This window comes from Oratosquilla oratoria, chromosome 4 (assembly GCF_046742065.1).
Source record: "Oratosquilla oratoria isolate Oo_2021 chromosome 4, ASM4674206v1, whole genome shotgun sequence".
NCBI lineage: Eukaryota > Metazoa > Arthropoda > Malacostraca > Stomatopoda > Squillidae > Oratosquilla > Oratosquilla oratoria.
The window spans coordinates 72816024-72834944 of record NC_134780.1 but is presented as its reverse complement, the minus strand read 5'-3'; the positions used below and the strand labels follow the sequence as shown (position 1 = coordinate 72834944).

The following is an 18921-nucleotide window of genomic DNA, read 5'->3' as shown; positions in this document are numbered from 1 at the left end:
TCGAGTATTAGTGTTTGTATTTGTCTGATTGTTTTTATTGTGTATGTAGTGGGATCCAGGCCGGATAGCGACTGTCAAAACAGCGACAGTCATAATAGCGGCTTCATAAGGGCGACGTAATCAGGTGAGCGACTTTCAAAACAGCGACTGCCATAATGGCGACCGCATTATAACAGCGACTGTAACAATAGCGACTTTACTATCAACCGGTTAGAATGGTCGCAGACTTATGTTTCAATTGCTTGTGTTTTCGTGTTTGTATTTAAGTGTTCAGTTGTGTTTACTTTGTGAGATAGGTTTAGAATGAAATATGCTCAAAAGGTCACAGACTTATGTTTCTATCGCTCATGTTTATTTGTTCGTGTTTACATGTTTATGTTCACTTTGTGAGATAAGTTCACTGAAGTGAATTTACTGGTCGGTCGCTCGGTCGTCGGTCATAGTAATGTTTGGGTTGTTAAGACTTGAATACAAATGGCAAAAGCCGACAAGAATGAGAAGAATAACACCATGTTAGGTCGAAGCCTATATTGGTAATACAACGTTTCGCTCGTTAGAGCTCTGACATTGGTGCTCACAGAATGACCCACTACTTGAATATTACTTAATTAAAATAATGGAAGGTCGGCAACAGCAAAAGGAACCAACAAGAAGACTAATCCTACCAACCAGCAACGTCACCTCACCCGGACACTTGAGCCGAGTAATATTCAAGTAGTGGGACATTCTAGCAGGACCATCAAGGATCTGACAAAACATCAGGACAAAAAGGACGCAAGTTGGGGCAAATCCAATCCTTCTGTGGGTTGGTGTTCTTCCCCCACCTCTTACCCACCCCACCCCTCCCTTGCTCGAGACCCTCCCCTGTGGTCCCTCCGGCTGACTATATGACTTTCTGTTATTTGGCTTGACTAGCCTTTTTCTTTTTAAATCATGTGACTTCTATAGCTAGTCCAAATAAGATGTTGTTTTCGATTCCCTTTAGGTTTCAATATCTTATTACTGAGCAGTTTCATGCAGTTGATGCGATGATGTCGCTGTTATGACAATCGCTCTTATGATACAATCGCTATCATGTGGTCGCTGTTGTGATAGTCGCTGTTTTAAAAGAGTCGCTGTTGTGAAGTCGCTCTATTGACAGTCGCTGTTATTACAGTCGCTATTCGGAACCCGAGCCGTGTGTGGTCCAGTTGTTTTCAAGTGTGGCTTTGTTTTTTATGTAGTTTGCCTGCCATGTTAGTTGTTTCAGTTTTTTGGGTGTCTTGGGTGTGGGAATTTGTTTCTGTCGTGTTATTGGTATGCTTTGTGTGATTGCGTCGTTTATGAGTTTGTATCGGGTCGTCTGTTTGTGTCTATTTCTATTGCCATATGTCTTCGTCAAAATCGTCAAGAAGTTTGTGTTTTATGTTCTTTTTAATAGATATGGCTATACCTGCATTGTCTTCATTGTATGTGTTTTTTGTGTATGTGTTGTAGTTGAGTATTTTGACTGTGTTTTCCAATGGAGTTGAGCAGTAAGATGTCAGGTGAGTGTGTTAGGTAGTAGTTGCTTAGTTCATGTTGTCTGTGTGTAGTCCAGGATCTTACCTTATGTTGCGTTATGTGTATGGTGTTCATGTATGTTTGTTTTATTGACAGTTGACTGTCCAGTGAGGTGTATCTGTTGGTTTTTGTTTGTGTGTTTCGTAATTTTTTTTATTTTATTTTTTTTATCTTGTTTCGGTCAGTCTTTGTATGGGTGCTTTGGACAGGTCTATAAGTCTTTGTTTTATTAGTGTTTGTACTGTGTCTTCTGGTATGTCTTTGGTGTAGATGTATTTGATTTTGCCTGCTTGTAGGAGTGTGTGTGTTCTGGTGAATTGTGTCATCTGTCATGTCATTGGTGTCTGGTGTGATTATTTGTATGGGTACATTTTCTTGTTCTGTTTTCTTTGCCTTGGATGGTTGTTCTGTTTCCGTTGTGTGTTCTGTGGTGTGTGGTCTTTTGTTACGTTGTTCCTCTGTTTCCATGTCTTCTTGTTCTGAGTGGGAGTGTTTGGTGTTGTTTATCATGTTGACTATTGATGTGGGGTTTATTACTGATGGTGGTATGATTACTGTGGGAAGTCCGTTTGCCTTGTAAAATTAATTTATTGTGTGTTGATATGTACCAGGTGTAGCTGCTTCTGTGATGCTGGCGTGTATGATGGCAGTGTTAATGACCGTTAGGTGTTTGAATGTTATAGGGTTGGGTGTAGTTGTTGTTGTTGTTGTCGTTCCCTAGACTGTCTGTCCGAGCAGTCCCGTCTCCCCAAGGAATTCTACAGCCGAAACTTGGTTTTCCCACAAATCCTTTATAGAGTGTATGTTGTGTTGTTTGCGTGCATGATTGTGTATAATGCAGTCTTCCATTATGTGTTGTATGGTATGAGGTGAAGTGTTACATCCAGGGCAGCCGTTCACAATGCGGTCATCCAGCCTCTTCTGGTAGCTTAGAAGGGTGTAGTTGTCGGGGTCGGTGTGGACTGAGCAGTTTTTCCTGAGGTTATGTTGGCATATGATGTGTTTGTGTGTGTGGATGAGTGTTGTTCCTTAAGTTCCTCCGTCTTCCTTATCAGTTCTTTTCTGACTGGGCATCTTGATGCGTAGGTTGGGTGGTTCTGTTTACAGGCGATACACTTCTTTATGGCGTTGTGACAATTGTTGATTCTGTGGTCGGTGGAGCAGCATCCGGAACAGATAGTGTAGGTGTTTGGTTGTGTGCAGTTTCTAAGTGTATGTTCGTAGGAGTAACATCTAGTTCATTGTGGTAATTGTATGTAGGTTTCTTGGTTTAGGGCGTGGGGAGGGGGGAATGATTGGCTGAAGATCAGTATGCCGGCTTCAAGGCTTCTTCTGACCATGGCTGAAGTTTCCAGTTTTACTTTAAGTATGGTCTTGGCATTTGGGATCTTGATGACTTCTGTTACCTTGATGTTGTTCAGTCTTTCCAGTTCAGCCTTGATTTCATCGGTGTCTTTCTCTTGAATGTGGTCGTCAACTTGTTTAATTACTAGGGTCTTTTTCGCGTTGAGCTCCGGTGGGTCTGTGATTTCTAATCCCTCTTTCGTGAAGGCAGCTTTGGAGTTTTTCTTGGTTAGGTCTTCGATTGTTGTGTCGTCGGCGATGATGGTGTGTAGGGGTCCGTTGGAGAATAGTTTGTGAATGTGGATGTTGAGGGTCGACAGAGTTTTCCATATTGCATGACGTTTATTGGTGCCGGCCGAGGGCCTGGTTTCCCTGATTTTAATCCTGCCCATTGCGTCGAAGCGCGTTGGGCTCTTAAGTATGTGTGTGTGTCAGAGTACAGAAGAGAAACAAAGAGAAAAGGGAGTAAAGTGGTATAAGGGGGGGGGGTCGCAGGGGTACGGTCTGTGCTCGCGTATTAACTGAGTGGCTGGCGGCGGTTAAGGGAGCGACTGCGTCGGCTGGTGCCTGAGTGTCCACTAGCAGCGTATGGAATGGCTCGATCGCCGGATACTCGAACCTATGCCGGGTCCGCTAAAGAAGCGGGAGACCGGGAGGGGTTTTTCCTTCCCCACCAGTCGACTGAACAAGTTTTACAGACCACACGGGCTATGTTCAGTCGAAAGGGGGGTTATCAAGGGCATAAGCCGTCAGAGCGATAGGCGAAGAGAATGCCCTTAGCTTGGGTAACTGCGTTGGAGAAATTTTCGTTGGTTCACGTTGGGAGGTAGCGATCACACGTCCTTCCTCGGTGGTGTCCGAATTATCTCTTCTATATGTCCTCGACGACGCGACGCATTTCTGTTCTGTTCTGAGTAATTCGGGAGTGAAGCTCCCACGGGCTTTTGATGTGAGCCCGTTTGGAGGGTGATTTGACTTATGAGTGTGTGTGGGCCCAACCACACACACTCATACATTCACAAGTTGTGCATACGCATGTGAAATACGTATGCACAGCTCAGCGAATGCACCCTTCAGATGTATCAGTGTTAGTGTTACAAGTGGTGTTGTACAGTGAATTACATGTATATATAAATATAGATTTATAGGGGGGCTGACACTCCACCAGCCGACGCAGCTCGTAATCGCTTAAGTGGCGGCATAGGCGACGCACAAGACCCTCAGATGTTGTCGGAGGCCTTCTCCTCAGAAAAGCAGTTGCGGGGCAATGCTGGAGGTAATGCTTGAGGGTGGCTTCAGGGTGGCTACAGTGGTGGCATCTTCTTTCTGCAGGTGTCGAATTTCTCTTGATTTCCCAGAAACAACGGTCCTCCAGTCGCAGACGGAAGAGCAGAGTTTCCACTTTTCTAGATGTGGAGCGAGGAAGTACAAGGGGCTCATAGTCTGCGACTGCCCTGTACCACCTCGCCCTCTCTGACACCTCTGCCTCCAGTCTGTGCTGAAGAAACCGTTGTACCTGATTAAGAGCCCTGGTGCGTAGGCGCAACTGATTTCTGCTAAGAGGGACGACAACATCGACTTCGGGTCTTTGGCGCGCCGCTTCTGCTGCGGCGTCGGCTAGCTCGTTACCTGGGACACCTACGTGGCTCAGCACCCAGTTGAGCGTAACACTTGCCTTGCTGATGCAGCTTCAGCAGGATTGCTAGGATGGAGGTCAGTAGGCGTACATTGTCGCTGGGCTGTGTCGATTCTAAGCTGCCTAGCAGAGACTGTGAATCCGTGTGGATCACCACAGGACCAGCTCGAGATATTAGAGCATGCTCTAAGGGTTGATTCACACTATCGGTCCGGTCGCGCTCCACTCCCGCTACGCTCTCGGTCCGGTCCAATATTGTCTCATTAATTTCAATGGAAGCATTCACACTGGCGCTCTCGCTCCAGTCTCGCTCCGGTCTCGCTCCGGTCACGGTTCCGTCAAAAGATATTTTTACTGGAGCGAGACTGGACCGTGACCGAACCGTGAGCGCCAGTGTGAACTCAGTTGCCACGGTCCTGTACCAAATAGCGGCATGTGGCAACTGCACAAGGATATGAGGAAATTTTTTCTACATATCAGCGGGCTGTTCATAACATTTTAAAAACTCAAACTTTTGTTTAAAAATCATAGAACTGTTATCAAATAATAAATGGTACATCAAAATATGACTTAATTGGTAATTGTGTTACTTATAAAATATTGTACCCCAAAAGATACGTTTTTACATACATACATATACCAAGGCTTTTTCCCCCTTACCAGGGAGGTAGCCAAAAAAGTACAAGGCATAAAATCCTTCCCACCCATTCCATCCCCGAAAACACTCCACACCCCTCCACCCTCCCTCCCATCTTAGCACCTCCTAGATACGTTTTCACGGTGTAGTAAAAAAAAATATACGCTAAAGTTTCAGCTTTCTTTTAGCGATAATAATAATAATAAAAAAGAATTTTCATATCTTACTGAATATGTTAGGGCATGGGGGCCTTATATACATTCAAGAATAAAAAAACTAGAACCAACATTTTGTCAAAGTTTGACAAGTATATCTTGCTATGAAAGTCTGCACACGCCCGAGAAAAATGTATACCCCGGTATGGCAACACTCCCATTCTACACGGCAGTGTAGAAAACGCTGCAGCCCTGCCCAAGATCTAAGAATATAAGGTCTAACCACTTCCGACCGAATTTCGAGGGAGTTGGCGCAGCGGGCCCGTGAACGTCACCTGGCTGTTCAAAGTGGGGTTAGCGGGTCCTATAGCTGTCAGTTGAAGCTGGTCCGTCGTTCGAAAATGACGTCGCCTTCGCTCGCACTGCTCCACGCAATTAGTTATATTCTGACAAATATTACATAGAATACATATATAAATATATATAAAATATTATAGTTCCTGTCTATATATATGAATATATAATATATATGATATATAATATATATGATATATAATATATAAAATATTATAGTTCCTGTCTTCCTTGGCGTTTCACAGTTTTCTTCAGTGTATCACAATGAGAAAATGGACTCAGCCAAATGACGTCAGAAGCTGCGCAGAAAAATGTAAACGGTCTGACCTGTATATTTAGACCTTGGCCTTGCCTACTGCTCCACTCCAGTCGAGATTCAGTCTTCGTTTAAGCAAATAGTGTTTCCTTCTGTCCTACCAAACCATGGATAATCCAAAGAAAACACCACAATGGAATCATGCGAAAGGTAGATAAATGATAAAAATACGTTTTCTTTTTATTTATCACTGATACAATGGCAATGCGCACAGCTAGGATATACATAAGCACCAACTGAATAAAATATAACCTACAAAACTTACTTTAATTTTGTGGTTTCAGATGAAATGCTAATAGAATTAGTCAAAGGTAAACCAGAGCTCTATGACCTAACTTCGCTGTACTACAGTGATAACATGGCGAAAAGAAGAAGCTGGGTTGAAATAAGCAGGCAGCTGGGTTGTGAAGGTAAGAAACTCAATACAATAGCCTAATGTCCACTGTGGAAATGCATTTCCTATCCTCACTAAACAATTTTCCTATACAATAATGTTTGCATAATCATATTGCCAAGGTACTGAGAGAAAAAAAATACACATTAACCGAAGAAAGAAATTCCTTATGTATAATAACAGCCTATTACCCACTGCGGAAATGCATCTCCATAGCTCACTCAACAAATATTCTTACACAAGTTTGTTTGTCTACTTATATTTTATCATTTTGCCAAGGCATTGAACCAACTGGGGAGCTGAAATAATCTTTCAGTGTTTCTCTCACGCCAAAAGCCTCCCTTGTAGCATTTCCCCCTCTTCCTCTCATTGGACGTACTGTGCTTGATGGAGGCATGACAACAGCATCTGGTAATGCAACAGCATTTGGGTGTATCAGATTGTGAAGTATACATGTTGTTGTAATGATTGCATTAGCGTTAGAGGGCATAGCTTTAAGTTTCCTTAAATATATTCTGAAGGTTTGCACTAGAATACCAAATGTGCACTCAACTATCCTCCTGGCTCTAGATAATCTATAATTAAAAATCCTCTTCTCTACATTATGTTCAGTCTGTGAACCTGGGTAGGGCCTCATCAAATTTCTCTTCAGCGGGAAAGCCTCATCTCCCACTATAACGTATGGTGCAAGCACATCAGTGCCAGGAAGTGCAGCATCTTCTGGTACATTTAATTGTTCATCTTCCAGATATTTGCAAAGTTTGGAATTTGTAAAAATTCCACTGTCACTATTCTTACCATAAGATCCTACATCAATCCATACGAAGCGGTAGTTTGCATCAACCAAAGCTAAAAGAACAACAGAAAATGTCTTTTTATAGTTGAAATATAGGGAGCCACTATTTGCTGGTGCTTCAATTACCACATGTTTACCATCAAGTGTACCTATGCAGTTTAGGAAGTTCCACTGTGTCCAATATTCATTTGCAATTCGTTGCCCGTCTATTTGGTGTTGGTATACCCTCGGCCATTAGGTTTTTCATTATTGCATGACAAACTTCCAGTACATTATCCTGAGTGGTTGAATGGCCTAGACGATAGCTGAAAACTAGTGATTTGTAGGAATCCCCCGTAGCCAAAAACCTGCAATGAAACAATGGAGGGAATAACTAATCCGTTTTATACTTATTTTCAGGGTCTAAGTGTAAGGAACGCTGGGAATGCCTGCGATCGCAGTATCGTAAACACAAAAGTAAGAAAACAAAGAGTGGGCAGGCTGCTGATGGCTGCCAGAAATGGAAGTATGAGGATCAAATGTCATTTTTGTTTGCATTTATGAAGGACAGAACACGAGTTACATCTCTGCAAAAGGCTGAAAATGAAGCAGAAAATTCAGATAATTCAGAACACGATGGCACACAAGAAAGAGAAGTAAGCGACGAGGCTGTTGGTGTTGCAGAAGACAGCCCTACACTCCCTCAGCAAGAACGTCTCACGCGTAAGAGAAAAACACAGGAAAATAATAGTGCATCTGCTACACTTATTAGGTACTTAGTAGAAAAGAAGAAGGAAGAACATGCCCCAGAAACAATAAATGCTTTCTTTTCATTGATGGCAGATACTGTCAAGAAATTCAGTCCAGCTGATCAACATTATATTAAAACAAGTGTTTTTATTAGTAAATGAAATTGAAGGAAAATACATTCATTACCAAAGCGAACAGGCATATGCAAAGAATGTATACCCCCAACCTGCAGCATCACCTGCTTTGTCGCAGTACTCCACTTCATCATCTGCAAGTGCTCAACCCATACAACAATTTCATCAAGCAACACAGTGTCAGGAGCACACCCACGGGGCGCCATCACCTCTGCAGCCTGCATGCACTTCACAGTGGCTTAACCAGCATGATCCTTCTGCTTTCTCTTCATAATTATTGCACAGTCAATGTAATAACAAAAGGAATAATAAATTATGATCATATGTGCCCCTTATCTTGTGTTTGAGTCTTACAGCAAAATAAATCTGAGTCACATCTTTTCTTTACCTTACCTTAGACACACAGCCAGTTTTTCTCTTGGAGTGAGTGCTTCTCTGAATGGTGTGTTTCCTTTTTTCAGGTCATCCTCAATTTTGGATAGTATTTTCTCAAATGTTCCCTTGTTCATTCTGAAATAGCTGTGGAATTTACTCTCATCATCAATAAGACGAGGATACAGAGTATGAAATTCTCCTTCAGTCTTCCTATCTTGCAACATAGGATGAACCCACAATCTCTTTCTTTTTCTATTTTGTTTTCCTTCTTCTTCTTCATCAAGTGCAATAGCGATTATTGCCAACTCGGCGTCAGAAAAGTCACACATCCTTCGTAACTGATGGTAAGACTTCTACTGGTGTCGAGGGAGGGGGGATGACGGGAACGAGAGCGGACCGATAAATACCTCAGAACCGAGAGTGGAGCGTGACCGGACCGATAGTGTGAATCAACCCTGAATACCTCAGAACCGGAGCGTAGCGAGACTGGAGCGCGACCGGACCGATAGTGTGAATCAACCCTAACGCTCCTTGGACCGCTATGGCCTCAGCTTGGAGAGTGGACGCGTGATCGGATACTCTCCTGCCGAAGGTCAAACCATCCGTCACGAAAGCAGCCCCCGCACTACGAGGCCTGTTGGGGTCTACGGAGCCATCCGTGTAATAGACCGCCATTCCAGGTTCCGACAGTGCGCGGATGCCTTGTAGGGCCTGCGCTCGTACTCTTTCCTGATCACATAACTTCTTCTTAATGGGAAGCTTTGTGACAACGAAGGTTGCAGGTATCGACAACCATGGTGGTGGGGGCTTGAACTCTGGGTGTGGAGAGTCCCTACCCTTCTCAAGGAGAGTGCTGGTGAGCCTGAAGGAGTCTAGGAGTCCAGCCGCCTGTGATAGCCAGGTACCGGAGTGGATAAGAGTATCCACCCGTCCCAGAGCTGTCACAAGCCTCTGACTCAGCTCAGTTATCCTGGGGCTCTGGACTATCTTGGCAAGAAAGTCGACCTTCAGCCTACTGACCCGTGATGTTAATGAAGGCAATGAAGCCTCCATCTGGAGGTTAACGATCTTAGTCCAAGGTTTAGCTCCCAGGATAATCCTTGCTGCTGCATTTTGGCAAGGCTCCAGGTCTTCAAGCTTGGCAGTCGCCACATTTATGAGAGCTGGGGCAGCGTAGTCCACCAAGCTGCGGACTGCTTGCACATAAAATGTGCGAAGGACCAGATGCGTGGCACCAAGTGCCTTCCCCGTCATTGCTCTCATAACTGTGGTTCTTGCCTTCAGTCTCTCCTTGAGATAGGCTAGTTCCTTCTGAAAGGTGAGCCTCCCATCAATCCAGACCCCCAGGTACTGAAACTGGTGAACCCAGTCCAGCCTAAGGTCCTGGATGGTGAGGTGCTCCCCTTCTTTCCAGAGTCCTAGTGCCATGGCCTTCGATTTTGTAGGGGAGATCTTTAACCCTAACCTACAACATTCAGTCGCCACAGTGCTTAAGCAACGCTGGGCCCTGTTGAAGCACAGCCGTTTCCCAGTAATTATGAGCGCAATGTCATCTGCATAGCAGATGACCTTGCACCAATGTGGTAGAGGTAGTTCCAGAATGTTGGAGACGAGCACATTGAACAGAGTGGGGCTGAGGACCCCTCCCTGTGGAGTGCCATTCTCCAGCATTCTGGCCTTTGATATATCACCCTGAAAGCGTACTTTCGCAGACCGGTGACTGAGATAGTCAGCAATCCAAGAAAGCAGCTTGCCTTTTACGCCCTTGCGAGCAAGGGTGTCTAATATCACAAGAGGACTGGCCAGCTCAAACGCCTTTTCCAAATCCAAAAAGACCACGATGGACGGTGTGCCACTGACAGGATTGAGGACTGTTACTATACTGTTTGCTGTGCCAGTGCCCTTGCAATAAGCATGTATATGCTGTGAGAATAAACACCTTGTGAGATCGAAACCTTTATTGGTACTACGTTTCGCTTGTTACAGCTTTTTCAAGTACAGACATGACACACACTCTGAGCACATATAAGCCAACAGGGAAGGAACTGGGAGAGGTTATCAGGGAGGGGTGGGTGGTAGGTGGAGGGGGAGGGGGGGAGGAGGGGGACGGGTGGGACTTGGTGGAGACAAAGGAGGACATTTCGGACAGTTTGTTGAAGTGGACTAAGGGGGACATTTCGGAATAGACGGGATTTCCTACGCAGCTGTATCGAAGAAATGGTCACCCCGAGATCCACGCCGAAGCAGCTTCTCCAGTTTGACCATCCTTTCCCTCCCCCCGCACAGACCTACCTCACAGAGTGCTGTAACCTCCTTTCCTCCCAGTCCAGCCAGGCTTTCGAGAAAGCCAAGAAATTAGGTTCCCAGCTCCGTGGTATCATGTCCAACTCTCACGCTGAGGCCATTAGAGACGACGTAGCGAGTTTCAACTTCCAACAGAAGGAGAGGCTCGCGCGTCAACTGTCCAGTCTATGTGCCAACAGCCGTTGGAAGAGCATGGGTAGACCAGATATCATCACCAACATCTCCAGCAGGCCGCTGTCCGACATCGAAACTGAAGTGCTCAGCTTGGGACTTAAATTCGCCACCGGCATCCCGAAACCCAACCAGAACATCGACCTCGTCACGAAGAACTACAGGTACAGAGACAGCGAATTCCAGCAGGGCTACATACAAGGACTACTAACCTCGGCACTTTGCGACCCTCCCAATCCTACTTTACCCAAGAGATACTTTCGAGCGTTGGAGGCACTCGCCAAGGACCCCGCCGTCAGGATCACCACCGCGGACAAAGGTGGAGGAGTGGTGGTGATGGACGCATCGTCCTACCTACATAAGATGACTGACCTCCTCAGCGATGAAAATACTTACACCAAAGTCACCCAGGCGAAAGTGGACGTCGAGACAAATAACTTCCTTAAGGCAGCCAGGAGGATTCTTAGGAAATCAGAAACTGGTAAGTGTTTACTTCACCTCCTGCCAAACCTCCCACGTCCAGCCACCCTGTATGGGCTCCCAAAAAACCCACAAGCCCAATATACCCATGAGACCAATTACATCAGGGATCGGGAGTGCGCCACACAAACTGGCAGGTGCGCTGGCCAAACATTTGTCTCGCCTTTTGGGTACCATCAGCGGTGCTCATTTGAAACACTCAGGGGACCTATTGAATAGAATTAAGGACGTTCCTGCTCGCAACAAAAAGCTGGCCAGCCTGGATGTGACTTCGTTATTCACACGTGTCCCGACCCTTAAAGCGATTGACCTCCTTAGGGCTAAAATCACTAGTTCCCACACTGACCTCCCTATTCCCCCCAATGACTTTGTGGATTTAATACAGCTTTGTGTCCAATTTAATTATTTCAAATTCCAGGACCAGTACTTTCACCAAAGGTTTGGCATGGCCATGGGCTCTCCTTTGAGCGCTGTCCTTGCCAACCTGTTCATGGATTTTTTAGAAGCAGGGCCTTTCTCAGATATCGTTCCTGGCAACGTAGTATGGCTTCGCTATGTGGATGACATACTGCTAATTTCCCCCAGACGGTTTGACATCCCCAAACTCCAAACGGCTCTGAACGAGGTTGAGCCATCCGTCCAGTTCACCTTGGAGGAAGAAATCAACGATTCCCTTCCATTTTTGGATACCCTTATCATCAAACATGATAATTTTTTAATATTTACAGTCTACAGGAAACCAACCAATAAGGACGATTTGACTCACTTCCTATCCCACCATGACCTCAGTATTAAAAAAGGTGTAGTCATAGGTTTCTACCTCAGAGCTCTCAGAATATGTAGCCCTGAATTCTTAGAGGACGAATTTAGGCACATAAAGGAGGTTTTTCAGAAATTAAAATATCCAGAGTGCATCATCCACCAGTGTAAGAAAAAGGCACTCAAAATAATGGAAGGGCGGGAACCAACAAAAGATCCAGCTAGGAGGCTTATCCTTCCGCCAGCAGCGTCACCGCCACCCTCACCCGGACACTTGGGCGTTGCAACATTCAGGTAGTGGGCCAGTCCAGCAGAACTATCAAAGAGCTCTCAAGAAGGAGTGACAGCCAGGACGAGATGTGGGGAAAAAACGCTGGTGTCTACCGCATACCCTGTGCTGGATGTGATAAAGTATACATCGGCGAGACCTCCCGTGACCTGAAGACCCGGATCCGGGAGCATCGCTACGATTCCCGGAACAACATCACCACCAACGCCTGTGTTATCCACCGGAACACCAACGACCACCTGATGGATTGGGATAACGCAGAACTTCTGTTTAGTGAACCAGATAGGATGAGGAGAAAATGCCTCGAAGCGGCCGCCATTCAAAGCTTCAAAACCATTGAGCAGAACAGAGGCATGTTTAACATCGCCCCTCCTATCATCCATCTGTTACCCGCATTAAATAAATGTATGAAATGTCCCCCTTAGTCCACTTCAACAAACTGTCCGAAATGTCCTCCTTTGTCTCCACCAAGTCCCCCCCGTCCCCCTCCTCCCCCCCTCCCCCTCCACCTACCACCCACCCCTCCCTGATAACCTCTCCCAGTTCTTTCCCTGTTGGCTTATATGTGCTCAGAGTGTGTGTCATGTCTGTACTTGAAAAAGCTGTAACAAGCGAAACGTAGTACCAATAAAGGTTTCGATCTCACAAGGTGTTTATTCTCACAGTCTTGTCGGCTTTTGCCATTGTGATTCATGTATATGCTCATGCATTGGGCCCAGTTTCCACAGCAGCCTGTTTAGTACCATCCTCTCCGCTGTCTTCCCCATGCAGCTTGTCAGGCTGATGGGGCGATAGGCACTAGGTTCTTTTGGCTTTGGAATTGGCGTTATGATTGCCGTCTTCCAGGCTGTTGGTAGCTTGCCAGTCCTCCAAGACTCGTTTATCACCCTTAGAAGTGCCTCATCGCCCGCTGGCCCAAGATGGGTCAGCATGGAATAGGTGACGAGGTCCTCTCCAGGTGCCGTGTCTGAGCTGGTCTTGTGTGTGACCCGTAGCTCCTGAAGCGTAAAGCTAGCGTCAGTATCATCCGACCGACTCATCATGTCCTCAACACTATGGCGCCTCACTCCTTGGAGGTCCTGCAGTGTGTCTTGAACACACTGCGGGAGTGAGGTGCTGCTGGAGCGAGAGACAAACTCCTGCACCAGCCGCTGCGCCTCAGCATCAGGGGCATGATGAGTGCACCGTGGTTGAGTCCTGCCAGTAGCTTTACGGAGCTTAGACCACAGCTCTGCTAGGGAGGTGTGAGCGTTAAAGCCCTCACACCATTCAAGAAAATTAGCTCTTCTGGCATCTGCAGCTATGACGTGAGCGTCATGAACTGCAGCGCGCAAGTTGGCCAAATTGGTCTGAGTTCGGCGCCGTCGGAAAACACGCCTAAGCATGTTCACCCCATTGGTTGGCCTCTCTCACCTCGGGGTATAATACCAGCTGTTCTTATGTTCTCTGGGGGACTGGCGAGTCTTTGGGATGGCTCCGTTGGCAGCCACCTGAATGGCTGCAGAAAAGTCAGCTTCTAACGTTTCCACGTCCTGTGGTGGAACGTAGGACGCTGCCCATTCTTCAACAGACCTCTCAAACACTGGCCAGTTTGCCAAAGCTGTCTTCCACCTGGGAACAGGTAATACAGCTGGTATTGGTGGTGCATCCCGTATGTGCACAGAGACACCGAAGTGATCGCTAGTGACAATAGGATGCACCTCCCAGGTTACCCTAGGGAGAGAGTGGCCGTCGCCAAGGTCAGATCAAGTCGTCCACCTTGCACGTGCGTCGGATTACCATCATTCAACAACGCAATGTTAGGGCATTCATCTAGTACGTAACTTAAGTGGCGCCCAGCGACATTGGGCCCATGGGGCGACATCAAGATATTATGATGGGCGTTGAAGTCCCCTCCTATGATGAGGAGCCTGTCCGCAGCAAGAGCACATACTTCTCCAAGGTCCAGTTCCGCTCTCTGGCCCCTATATATGTTATAGATGGTATACGTTTCGTGGGCCCGATGGAGTCGAACCGCAAGAACTTCTACACCATCTCCACATGATACAGGGTCCACGATCTCACTGCAGGGGATGGATGATTTGACTAAGATCATGCACCCCCTAGTAGTGGGTAAGCGAGGGAGGGAGAAGATGCGATATCCCGGAAATCGCACCTCATCGCTCACCAATGTCTCCTGGAGAAGTATGATGTCGTAATCATGCTCTTGCGCAAGCGCAAGGAGATACGAGCTTTTGCTGGGGAACCCGTTTATGTTCCACTGTAGCAACCTTAAGTGATTATTGAACAGGGCGATGTTCTTCCCTGTCAGTTTCCATTACAGTCTCATCTTGTCCTCCCCGGTCAGACGACAAGATGGGTTGCGACTTTGTAACAATGGGAGCATTTCCCTCCTCAGAAGAGGAGTCTTCAAGCCTGAGCGCAAAATGACGTTGGAGCTTAGCAGAAGACACTTTCCTAGTCTTTGAGGTTGTCAGTGTAGCTTTCCCAATGGTAAAGGTGGGTGTGACAGGCTTGGGGAAGTGGAAGGGGAGGAGGAGGAGGTTGAGGAAGAAGAAGAGGTAGTGGAAGAGGCGGGGGAGGAGGCAGGAGAGGAGGAGGTAGAGGGGGAGGGAGTCCTCTCCTTTCGCCTAGGGTTCCTCTTCTCTTTTAGGAGTTTGAGCACGTTCTTGACGGCCCTAACCACCATGACTAGCATCTTCTCTGGGTTGCTTTCCCCGAGGGTAGTAGCGACTGCAGAGACGACACCAGTCACAATCAGGTCGATATCATCCTCCCTAAGGGGGATGACATCAGACGGATATTGAGGTGGAGGGGACCGTCGGTCCTGTGCTCGTGGGGTTGGTACTGGGGGCGTGGGCTTGGCTTTAGGTTTGAGGGGTGGGATTGGAGGCAGGCGTGGATTTGGAGGTGGGCGCGGGTTTAGAGGCGGGCACGGGTTTGGAGGTGGGCGTGTCTTTTTTTGGAGCTGGTTGTGTTTTCGTGTTTGTCTGTGTTGGAGCTGGGTTCAGTGTTGGAAATTGCTCCTGATTGTTCAGATAAGGAGTACTGTGTGTAGGTGGTGGTGGTGTTGTGGTAGGAGAGTGTTTCCTGCTGCCCCATACAAATGTTCCTGGGGGGGGGGGGCAGGTATGAAGTCCTGTTGCTTCTCTGTCCTCTCCTTATAGGTAATGGCCTGAACTTTACGCACTGCGTAAGAGGTATTCCAGGCGTGGTGCTTCTTGCTGCAATTGGGGCACTTGGCAACAGTCTCAGTGCCAGCCTTGAACTTGTTGAGACAAGTCTCGGTGGCATGAGGCTTGCTGCAATTACCGCACTTGGGTTGCTTCGCAGAGCATCTCGCCTGGTGATGACCATAGCGCTGACACCTGAAGCAACGAAGAGGATCAGGGATGTACGTTCGTACATCATACCTGCCATACCAACCCAGGTCAATCTTACTGAAGGGTTCGCCTTTAATAGTTATGAGGATATGGCGTGTCGGCGTCTTGTCCCAGCGGCGCATTCTCGTGGCCGCGATTACCTGACTGTGGTCTTCGATGGCCTCAGTCATGTAGGTGGTCGGGTAATCGTGTACCACGAGTCGATGCTGCCTGTCTTTCGGGTTGAGACGCTCCAGGTTCACCGGCTTACCATCGAGCGACTTGATCCCATCCAGCTCCTCGACGAGTTCGTAAGTGCTTGGTAACAGTAGCACGTTACCATCGCCGAGGGGCCGGAGGGACAAAAGCTTGCCACGGAGAGGGCCCTTTTCAAGAGCTCTCACCACCTCAAAAGCAGTGTCGTACCCCGCCGAGGGTACGACCTTGAAGGTGGGGAGCTTGCCACCCTTTGCACTAACTGGGGCCATCACGACAGCAGCTTCATCGTCCGATGGAGCCGCCGAACCTGGAGCGCATCGACGCTTCTTCGACACGCCAGTCACAGAGTCAGTAGCCGCCATGGCGGCACTGATAACGAGAAAATCTAAGTTACTCGCAACAGAAATTCGTGAAAGAAGAAAAAAAAAACAACAACACGGAAATCTAAGGGGCAGGGGGGCGCGGGCGTTCACTAACGTGTTGGTGCCGATTCGCTTTACGTAACCTGTCTACCTTGCAGTAATCGATCGAATACGAGGCCTGAGTGCACTAGAGCGTGCGAGACCGGGCTATGTTTCTTGACGGGGTTCCCCCCTCTCCCGCCGTAAAGGCAATTTTAAAAAACCACACGGACTATCGCATCCCGACCTAAGCTTTTATATGACCCATAATGGGCAAGCATAGTCAGCAAGAACGTCCGAGGGCAAAGGCAACTGACCAATCAGAAGCCCGGAAAACTCGCTGGAGACCGGGCAGTATACAAATTGACTTAGGCCTACGTTCCCGCTAGCTATAGTTGGCAAAGATAGTTAGCAAGAGCGTCTCCACCGAAAATGAACGGACCAATCAGGACCCAGGACAGTTCGCCTGGGTCCACACCAGCCTCCTTTATAAGGAGGGGGACCAATCCGAAGACAGGCATGCAAACATTGCAAGCGGTTCAAAACAAGATTGACGAGTTAAACACCATATAAGGACGGAGCCTTTATTTGTACGACGTTTCGCTTATTACAGCTTTTTCAAGTACAAGTTGAGATACATATACATCCCCCCTTCTCCTCCTCCTCTTCCTTCCCCCCCCTTCTTCTTTTCTCTCCCCGTTCCCTCCTTTCCCCTTATCTAATCTCAAGCATATGTATCTCAACTTGTACTTGAAAAAGCTGTAATAAGCGAAACGTCGTACAAATAAAGGCTCCGTCCTCATATGGTGTTTAACTCGTCAATCTTGTCGGCAACTGCCACTTTCATGAAAAAAGGTTCAAAGCAAAGCACTAAGATTCATTACAAACACGTACTACCCTAATATAAAAACTGCACAAGCACTACACGAGGAAGCTGACATTCAACCACTGAACATTTACCTACACGAGCGTGCCTCCCGTATATGGGAGAAGGTCATACAAATCAACACTGAAACTACACGTTCACTCACAGACAATACACTCCCACTACATGTGGAACACGCTAGATTCCCGCTGAGCTTCGAAAGAACACAAAGCGGTAATCTACCCACTCCACAATACACAATATATACGTAAGAGTAGAATCATGACCGAGGGAAGTATCCCCTCCCCCTTTTTTTTAATCGGAAATGTAACTACAACCCCCCTTTTTTTCCAGACGTAACTAAACCCCCCTTTTTCATGAATAATACAAAGCGAGCATAGGCACACATTAATAATCAATATTCAAAACTTATAGTTAAGATGAAAAAGTTAGTAAATTTAAGTCATTAGATTTAAGTTTTTGCCCTAACCAACACACACACATATAAGCCTCTTTCAGACGGCGCGGGCGATGCCCGCGTCCGCGCTAAAGCGCGGATGCACCCGCTTCCGCGTTGGTATTCAGACAACACGGGTCAAAACCACCAGCCTCCTGCGCACCACCAGTTATTAGAGGTGTGTTTCTGTTCATTTTTCCTGTTGCTTTCTTTCCTATACTCACCTATGTTAGCAGTATCAAGTCTTACAGGCCTATGTTTCCTTGTTAAAATTATGTAAATATCGTGAAGTAAAGGGATGGAAGAAATATATTTGTGCACTTAGCATACTTGCTTTTATCTGCCTCTGATAAACTTTCGAAGTCTGGGTTGAGCTTGATACACACCTCCCTCCAGCATTCTGTGTGTGTGTTCTGGATTTATAATCTTCAAGTGATTTATCCCATAGAGCTGGTCTCTTTTGCACAAGGGATATCAACTGCTCTGTATCAATATGAGCTTCCATTAGATACAATTAAGGGACGGTTACGCACAACCAATCACCTGAAAATTCAATCGGCTACTGAATTACTTTCCTCCAGAGAAGTGCGCGGGTCGCGGAGCTGCCCGCGACGTGTGAAGACATGCATTAGACACTATACCCCATAGCAACAACGCGCGGAGGCGGGTCCGCGGGCGACCCAAGGGGCGCCCGCGCTGCATTTCGTCCGCGCGCGGACAATTACCCGCGCCGTGTGGAAGATTACATTGAAAACATCAGTAAATGTTGACCTCTCATTACCGGACACCGCATTACTGGATATTGGATGCAACGGACAAAATCCGCTGGTCCGGTCTGACAGTCTAAATTTCGCGGGTAGGTTGAATACGTCCGTTAGTTCGGCGTTTGTCCGCTGAGTGGCTGATGGCGTGATGGCGCGCACTTTGTTTTGTTTACTAGTTAACAAGATCGTGATCGGAAGAGGAGGTAGTGGCGGACCCAAGATGTCGGAGGTGCGACAGGCTATTGACACGCTCATTACTTACGTTGATCTCTCTGCTAACGGTGACGTTCAGGCTTATTATGAACATTTGCGCACTTTAAGAGAATTATTTATTCGTGAACAGTATCAGAAAGGGAAACAGTAAAAATTGGACACCTTTTTCAAGCGGAAAACCACTCCTGAACCAGACTTTCAAGGTTTTGAATCAGAGTCACCACA

At 46.9% G+C, this 18921-nt stretch overlaps 1 pseudogene; it reads left to right on the top strand.

The window, feature by feature from the left end:
• The first annotated feature begins 6002 nt into the window (after positions 1-6002).
• On the top strand, positions 6003-8405 carry LOC143024892 (uncharacterized; annotated as a pseudogene).
• The last annotated feature ends 10516 nt before the right edge of the window (positions 8406-18921 follow it).